This window comes from Amblyomma maculatum, chromosome 1, assembly GCF_055883805.1.
Source record: "Amblyomma maculatum isolate TAMU_Amacu chromosome 1, ASM5588380v1, whole genome shotgun sequence".
Lineage (NCBI taxonomy): Eukaryota > Metazoa > Arthropoda > Arachnida > Ixodida > Ixodidae > Amblyomma > Amblyomma maculatum.
In genome coordinates, this window is record NC_139344.1 from 297,684,270 (window position 1) to 297,693,656 (window position 9,387).

Consider the following 9,387-nt stretch of genomic DNA (forward strand, 5'->3'; position numbering starts at 1 on the left):
ATCTGACCAATGTGACATCCAACGGGCAGAATACGAATAAATGTTACCCAGCAAGCAAATATTGTTGCTTGCAGTTCCGTTTAGTCTCATCGCGAGGTAAGACCTAAGATGTAAACAATCCCTGCGCATGCGAGTACCTTTGCGCCGTCGACTGCCAACATTAACTAAGGATGACAGACGAGGTGAGGAAGCTCACAGCTACAGACCTGTCATCAGAAGGAGCACAAATGTCACATTTTCCCAAAGCACAATAACATGGTAATCCATGTGAAAATCACAACGCGAAAAAAGCACGCGCGGACGAAGGCGAGAAAATTATGGGGACAATTATACCCTAGTTACACGGCCGGCTTAACCATGGTTACGCTTAACAAAGGTTACCGAACTTAACCGCGGTTAACCGCCAATCACGTTTCGCTGCTATTACACAGCTCGCCGCCATTCTCGGTTACGACGGCCATTGCCCATTAAATCAAAAATTCAAGCGACGCGATGATCGGTGGAACGAGGCTACATTTACAAATATCTGATTTATAACTTGGTTTCTGGAGTGCCGTCCGACGACGCGTCATTAGCACGATCAAGCACCGCACGATGGCAGCCCTTCCTCGACCGCCGTAAACCCCGCCGCAGTGGCCCCTCCTGAGAGCCTCCTTCCGAAAGCCATACACGAACGAGTCAACTATAGTCGGATACAACAAGTAAACTAAAGTCGGATACAACTCACAGACGGAGTGGCAAAACACGTCAGAGGAGGCCCTCAATTCAATGGCATCGTCCGGTTCTCGTAATGAGGTGGTTAACCACGTAGGATGAAATCATAGTGAATGCTACGTATAAGGCCCGACAGAAAGGAGAAGGTGATAGGCTTTTGTCCCCATCCTGAGAAGAATGGATTCTACTGACTGCTTCGCCAACTCTCCCCTTGACACCCCTACTCGGAACAATACGCACGGTAAGAAAGGCGTGTCTCCTTCCCTTTTCTGTCTAGCTTCCGTTGTTGCGTCACATAATAGGCTGGCCGCGAGATTACCCGAAACAGTCGCTGTCGACGCCGTTGGGTGGAGGGCGTCCTTTGATGGGTAGTTTTGCACCGACATCAGAAATAAGGCTTGGTAGAATTTATTGTCATCTGGAATAGTCAGGAAGGAATCATCCTTGAGGATCGCTGACCAGCGGCGAGTGGCTGGTAAGAGCGATAACAGCGATGCAAGCAAGTTTCTTCACAATAAAGCAGTTTGGTGAGTAGACGATTTACGATAGCGTTGATCCGTTGTTCCATGTGAGCGAAAAAGTGAGTGACGCGACAAGGCGGCATGGCGAAAGCGATCATGGTTCGCTCTGTCGCCTACTGGGGAAGACGCATGCACGCGACAGCATAGAGAAAGAGATTGGTAAAGAGCGGACACTCCCATAGGGCCCAGCGGCCCATTTGACTGTAGTGCGCCAAGCGGCCGGCGGCAACTACTTCCGGTCTTGCTGAAAAGCGCGTGATTTGAATGCTAGAATGCGCTGCGCCCTTCCCTGCCCTTACGGCGCATTATTTTGGTTTTACCCGGTCTGCTAGTGTTTCTATTTATTTTCAGCATGCATAACATGAAAAATAGATTCCCAGTTCTCTAAATTGGCCATCAACGCAGCTGCGCCACAGCCTTTGCAAAACAGTATTGCAGAAAAGACGCCAAGTGCTGTGTGAAATGAACATTTATTTTGCTGCATATAAAACGCATAAGAGATACAACAGCTGTAGACGGATGCATCGACAAAACTTGGCACACATTAGGCGATGTGCAAAACATTGAAAAATAAAAATACACACGGCGAGAAACAGCACTTAGGTAGAGACAAAAAATAGCATAACGTTGATTTCCGAATTATGGCAAATGATATGTAACAAAACAGTCATTATACATAAACTACACAGTCCCAGTCGCGGCTACCTTAGCAAGGGTAACTTGTATTGTTCAGGGCAGAGAGAAGTACTGACGCTTGGGGGAAGGCCACACCGTTCACTCGTCGCATCTGCCGTGCTTCGGCTGCAGTCCGTGGGTCCATTCAGTGCTGTTGGAAAAGGAATGAACATGATGCAGAAGGTTGCAATGAAATGTAAGGCCACTGCACCGCGCACACCTCTGTGCATGTGGATGCGTACTGAAGACTTGGTGCGCAGCAGTTGTGGTCCAGAACAGAAAAGCTGTGATTCGTAAAATTGATACAAAAGCTACTCTTGCAACGTAGAGGTCAGGAAATGCAGGCTAATCGAACCTATCTGAAAATGTATTTCTACAGTGAGTGAAATAACAGCCACAACTAACAATATTCCTCAAGAACACTGAACAGCTGAAGCAATGAAGCTTGCTGCATAATAAAACATTTCTCACTTTAACATTGTTCTGTTAAACGAAACGAGACACCACGCAAAACCGCGGCCGGCGGGCACGCCATGTTGGCTTGCCCTTCATACGCGACTGTGAAGCGCAGACCACCGTGCTGAGCTAAACTGCCCGAAATGCCTCGAAGTTTGACAAGAATGAAACATTTCACACCTTGCGGTTGCCCTGTTAAACGCGACAGCACGCAAAACTAGCCGTTCGCAAAATCGCCATGTCACGTCACCGCGGCGGTCAGCACGCCTCGTCATGCCTGTTAGCTTGCCCTTCACGCGCGACTTTGCGAAGCGCAGTTGCCGCCGTACTGAGCTAAGCTGCCTGAAATACTGCACAGTTTGACAAGAAAGTCAAGAATGAAACGTTCCTCACTTTACCGTTGCTCTGCTAAACGCGACACTTAGCGAAACTAGCCGTTCGGCAAACTGCGTCAGATTAGCCGCACTGGCCGGCGAACGCGCCATTCTTGCGCAACGACGTGCCTTGGTGCCTTCACATGCCACTTTTTCAAGCGTGACGAGCTAAACTGTTCGAAATGAAGCTGTTTCCCGGGAACACAACATATTACACCTCGCCGTGGTTGGGAACCGCCAGAGTTACGGCGTAACGAACTGCGCCTGAACAGCGGGCGCGCCTGTTCACCAGCTGGGAAACTTATTGGCACCGGCCGGCATGGTCAGCGTAAACTGCTTGAAATGCAGCGCAGGTAAACAAAAAACGTTGCTCACCTTGCCGTCGTTCCGCGCAGCAGCCCACAAGAGGTCTATGCCGCACAAGCGCGGCGAGGCACAAGCACACAAACGCTCCCTTCGACAACTTCTTGTCGTCTGCTAGTGCTCCGGCCATAGAGAAAGAGATTGGTAAAGAGCGGTCACTCGGCGAAAACCACCTGAACTTGCAGAGAGCCGGCTCCGTGAACTGCGCATGCGCGCACAGAACCAAAGTGGAAAGGAGGACGCGTTGATTCTCTCGACGGATGTGACGTCAAACAACTTTTAGTATTTGCTTTTTTCTGGAAATAAGCCTCAAACCCAGATGCCAATTACCCCGTTTCGAACCACCGCACCCGAGCAAAAGCTGGCGCGCTTTTCGGGCAACGGGTGCTCGCGCCTTGCGAGCCCTAGGTCGCTTTTCATGCGTCGGCTTGTTTTAGTTTGCGGGGCATCATCCCGATAGATGCAAATTCGGTGAAAATCTGATTCAGTTTGTGGATTGTTGCCCTAAATTCAACAGCACAGCCTTCGGTCCTGTCCCTGGCCTGTCTACAGCCTCCGACTACGGTGAGTCGTACGCGAATGATGGTGTTTCGTACATGCCCGCGAGCTCTAGGTAAAGCATTTGTCGGCGTTGTCTTGCAGCTTTTTTAACGAGTTTTTACACGGCAGTGCAGCTATGTGGTAGTCACAGTTACTGACGCGGCGTAATCACGCGACAGTCTCCGGGCGAAGGCATGTGGAGACTGCATAATGGCGTCGATCCCGTTTCTTCGCGCTTGAAACAACCGTTGCATACCTGCTGCTGTGCACCGATCAGTAGCCGGTTGCTGTTGTCTTCGGGGTGCACTGGGGTATTGGGACGTACGCGGCGACTTACAAATGATGTGAAACTATTTGTGAGTCGAGAGTCACAGAAATTTGTAATTTTTTTTTTTTTTTTAAAGATTCTTCGTTTGTGGTCTAGTTTGTTTGGGCAGTAGCAGGCATTTTGGTGTGCGCCAGCGTGAACGCGCTGGTTTATGATCAGGAGGTTTTATTGCCTTCCTCGCAGCTTCAGCAGATAGAGCGGCTGGGCCCATAGAAACGGTCGTGCTTCCGTCAAAAAACTGTCGTAAGGTATTTATCTATGCGGCCCATACGTGGTGCTGCAGTGCAAGAGGTCAGCTTCTTTACAGTGTCGACGAAGTGCTAAAGAAGGGGAGTTGCTGGCTAGCTGAGAGATAGTATAAATGTAAACTGGCCCAGTGCGAAATGAGCCCCGGAGTGAAACGAGCCTACTGCTCAGCATAAAATTGCTACAAGATACGGGCGTATACCCGCACGAATTTATTGTGCTTATATGCTCACACGTTCCACTGTCGAGTACTCACATCGGTGCATGCAGCAATGAGGGGGACTCTTCGGCTATCATAGGTTCTTGCCCATGAGAGTATCTGCCCTTTTACTACGAAAATAACTGCATTGGTAGAACTCGCTGAGCTTATTTATATAGACTTAACACTTCAGATGCATGTCGATACCGCAGAGTTCCCTAATATATATATTTTGCTTGCTCCAACAGCGTCATCACTTTGAGAAAACTGGGAATGATAGCAGAAACAATGCCTCCATAAATAGTGGGCAGTGCTTGGCTTCAAGCTGCTGTCAAGGCCATGGACAGCTTATTTGAAAACAAAGCAATAATTAACCTGAGGTGGTACGTTTTGTTGAGGGGAGTGAGGCACCTTTGCATGTACAGCCTTTGTCAAAAGTGTAGAGCCCGGGGGGGTCCGCTTCTGAGCCGAATTGTGGCACTGATGTAGAATTAGTTGAGGCCACTGAAGGGGGTAGGACAAAAAATCTTCTTGCCAACAACAAAGTTGGAATACCGGAAATTCATTACAAGCCGCAGGAACTGGCCCAGAAGCAGACCCCCTGGGCTCTACACTTTTGACAAAGACTGTACCTCGTAATCCTGTCAAAGAGCTTGGCAGTTGCTGCTATAAGCACTCTTGATTACAATTCCATGCAAGCCGCAGCATATTCCGCACTTACTGCACACATGATTTACCTTAGTCTCTTTGTTGCTATTTCAGTGTTTTGCAAGTGTGCTAAATATTTGTATTTGTGCTAGCATTGACTGCTAGTCTCGTTACTGTCTTTTTCCTTCTGCGGCAGGCACTCTTACTTGCTTTACTCAAATCAAATTCTACTGTGAGTGAGTTTGCTGAATTTATGCAAACTAAATGTAATTGCTGTATTACTCATTTATTTACATTTACAGAGGCAAGGAATACTCGGGGCTGACGTACGAGTTTCCTCCACCAGTTGGATTCCGCCGCTACCTCAGTAGTGCAGTGAGCTGTGACTGGTGTGACCAAATGGACACTCACTCCTTCTACTGGTTTAGAGCGTGCTCCTAGTTAAGTTTAAAATATCTTGCTTGCAATGTATTTAATCTTGTTGTGGAATATTGTCACCCTTGCATTTGCTGATATGTTATTATTTGGAAAGCATTCAGAGTGATTTTGGACGCATGATTTGCAGTGGCGGGAGGTCGAGAAGCACAAATGTGTGACTGCAATTTTTTGCCTCTCTAGTTTTCAGCCTTTAGAATTAAAGCAACAGATTAATATGTGAACAGGCCTGGCATGGATTAAAGAGTTTGTCATATACAACAACACTTGACCCTTGCGGGGGTAACACAGCTGTGGTTATCTGAGCAAAAGTTCTCTGTATGTGATGGTGTCCGAAACATGGCATTGTCTTAAGTAACTTGGCATGGAATCGGCCACTTCTTGCACTCTCTTGACAGCATCTATTGTAATGTGTGCTAGGCGACACGCCTTCGGATCTGTTGTATGTCTGCAGCAGTTGCCTTATCAAGATGGGGTGGTTGTTGCGAGTTGGAAATTCCTATTCTCCCGACTACACCAATAAAATGCAGTGAAACCAAATACCAGGAACCAATGTGCTATGTGGTTCATTGTGAAGGCTTGTCATTCTCGTAACTTTGCCAAATTGCTAGAAACATTATTTTTAAGCCCGGTCTTCTTTTGCTCATAGCACAACTCATTTCGTGCATTTGTCAACTTTTTGTGGTTTATAGTTGGCACATTTTGCAGAGAGTGACAAAATTTGAGCTGGTGTGCCACGAAGGTTAAATATCTGTTTATTGAACTCTTCTCGGGAAGCTACATGCAAATCCTGCCTAATGTGGCTGTGAGGGATTGATGTACCGGCGCTTTACTTGTGGCAGCTGGTCTACATTGTACAGGACTGCCACTTTGAGGAGCACCAGCACTGCTATGAAGCAGATTCACAGCATTGTTCCTGGTGGAGGCAAACCACTGTAGATGTCCTCATTCCAGTGCAGCTTCAGCCAGTGAAGTTTCACAATGCCCGTGTTGGACAAACAAGAGGCCTATGAACTTGAGCATTTCACTTAGTCATTTCTTCCAAACATCCGTCAAAACAAGCAACCTGTTGGTTTCCCCAAAATCCCTGTACAATCATATTTATTTTTATTTTTACAAATAGTTTGTATAAGCTGGAGAGCCTTCACTCAAGTATACACTAGGTTCCTATCTACGTGAAAACTACACGCTTGTGTGCCAGTGTCAGCAGATCGTTGCTAACGATTGTGGAAACCCTCCTAAACAGAGATAAAACTGAGGACATGCAGCGATCATGTGTACATACTCAAAAGCAAGTGGGTACGGAAACTATGTGCACCTTTGGCCACTAGTTGGCATTGCAGGTGGTTGTAGTACCTGAATCGCTAAAAGCTGAAATCAGAGCTTCTTCTGACAGACTCTTCTGGCTTCTTTGCTGCTAGTGCGATAAAAAAAATCTGTAGCTGAAGTTGCTGAATCACACAATTTCAGTGTTTTTTGTTGTGCGGCCTGACATGAACATTTCTTCATCTAAGCTGCCACCATTCTTCAGATACAGATCACTTGTGTGTCACCACTTGGTGCGATGTTACTCTATCACCAGGGGTAGAGACAGACAATTGGAGGAGGAGGATACGCTACAACAGGACATGTACTTGCAGACTAACAGGAAAAATAAGGAGGCCTTAGGAAAGCTAAAGAATACGGTAAACGCCGCCATGAGGCTCACTGAAAGAATCGCCAATCTAAAGAGAGGATTGCAGGAAAAGGAGTCGAGTCATTTGGTACAGGCATTCGTGATCAGTAGAACAGTTTATGCGACGCCTTGTATGAATATGGACGTGACGGAGGAAAACAAGGTGGACGCTATGATTAGGCTGGAATATAAGGCGGCCCTTGGGTTACCTAACATTGCTTCTGCCGAAAGTCTGTGGGATTCATCATCATCAGCCTGACTATACCCATTGCACTCTCCCATATTTCTCCACTTAACCCGGTTCTGTGCTAGTTGCATCCGCTTCACCCCTGCGAACTTCTTAATCCGCCCATCTAACTTTCTGCCGCCCCCTGCTACGCTTTCCTTCCCTTGGAATCCAGTTTGTTACCCTCAGCGACCATCGGTTATCCTCTCTTCGCACTACATGTCCGGCCCATGTCCATTTCTTCTTAATTTCCACTAGAATGTCGGTAACTTGAGTTATTTCTCTGACCCACTGTGCACGCTTCCTCTCTCTTAATGTTACCTCTACCATTTTTCGTTCCATAGCCCTCTGGGTTGTCCTCAACTTAAGTAGAACTCTCTTGGTTAGCCTCCACGTTTCAGCCCCATAGGTGAGTACAGGTAAGATGCAACTGTTGTATACTTTCCTCTTGAGCGATAACGATAAGCTGCTAGTCATAATCTGCGAGTGCTTGCGAAATGCGCTCCATCCCAATCCTGTTCTTCTTGTTATTTCCTTTTCATGGTCCGGATCTGCGGGTACTGCCTGTCCAAAGTAGACATATTCGCCTACTACTTCCAGTACTTCGCTACCTAATGTAGACTGCTGTTCCTTTCTGAGGCTGTTGAACATTACCTTAGTCTTCTGCATATTGATTTTCAAGCCTACCTTTCTACTTTTCCTGTCTAGGTCATCAATCATTATTTGCAGTTCATCCCCCGAGTTGCTTAGCAAGGCAATGTCATCAGCAAATCGCAGATTACTGAGGTATTCTCCATCTACCCTTATCCCTCACTGCTCCCATTCCAAGTCTCTGAATACTTCCTCTAAGCAAGCTGTGAATAGTACTGGGGAGATTGTGTCTCCTTGCCTAACACCTTTCTTTATCGGAATTTCGTTACTTTCTTTATGCAGAACTATGGTTGCTGTGCAGCCACTATATATATCTTCCAGCACTTCAACGTACGGCTCGTCTACCCCCTGATTTCGCAATGCCTGCATCACCGCCGAGGTTTCAACTGAGTCAAATGCTTTTTCGTAATCAATGAATGCTATGTATAAGGACTGGTTATATTCTGAGCATTTTTCTATCACCTGATTGATGGTATGGACATGATCGATAGTAGAGTACCGTTTCTGCAGCCCTGCTTGATCCTTTGCTTGATTGCAGTCTAAGGTTGCCCTGATTCTATTAGCGATTACCTTAGTAAACACCTTATACGTAACAGACAGTAAGCTGATTGGTCTAATTTTTAAGGTTCTTAGCATCCCCTTTCTTATGAATGAGGATAATGTTTGCGTTCTTCCATAGTTCCGGTACTATCGATGACACCAGGCACTGCGTATACAGGGTAGCCAGTTTTTCTAGCACGATATCTGCCCAGCACAGCCGCTCCAGGAAATACATACTTGCCACTCACATTGCCACTGCTTTCCTCCGTCCCCATTCCAACATGCGAGAGCTGTCATTGGAATCTTGCGAGCAGTTGCATGGTTGTGCTGTTTACCTTTAAATCTGTCAGTGAAGAACTTAGTGATAGATACTGATTGATAATGATAGTGACAGTGATGATAATGACAGAGATTACTATGATGTCATGACGTTACCAGGCGACTCGAGCACATGTGAAAGTTAACCTGATCCAGTCGTCAGTGCAGCGCCTTTCATTTGGCGTTTGCTCTAACGCCACATGACACAGCATACAAAAGCAGACGCAGTACAGCAAGCATCAGCAGCATTTCAAATTGGTTTACAGGAAAGAAAAGGCGTATCTCACACTTCTCCGCGAACACCTGAATCGAGCCATAAGGAAAACGAGGAAGGAGGTGCCATAGTGGAGGGCATCAGACCACCGTGCAATAAAGGCTTTCACCTCATTGCTCTTTAGTGGTCCAAAGTGCCCCTAGAGTTTTTACTTTTTGCTCGTATGAGCATTCAGTTCAGTGCTGCATAGTGTGATGTTAAAAA

At 46.7% G+C, this 9,387-nt stretch overlaps 1 long non-coding RNA gene across 1 annotated transcript; it reads left to right on the forward strand.

Moving 5' to 3' along the window:
- Nucleotides 1-3,295: 3,295 nt before the first annotated feature.
- Nucleotides 3,296-6,048, forward strand: LOC146206860 (uncharacterized). The gene is made up of 2 exons (XR_014704549.1): nucleotides 3,296-3,667; nucleotides 5,367-6,048. It is a non-coding gene; the product is annotated as an uncharacterized LOC146206860 (long non-coding RNA).
- The last annotated feature ends 3,339 nt before the right edge of the window (nucleotides 6,049-9,387 follow it).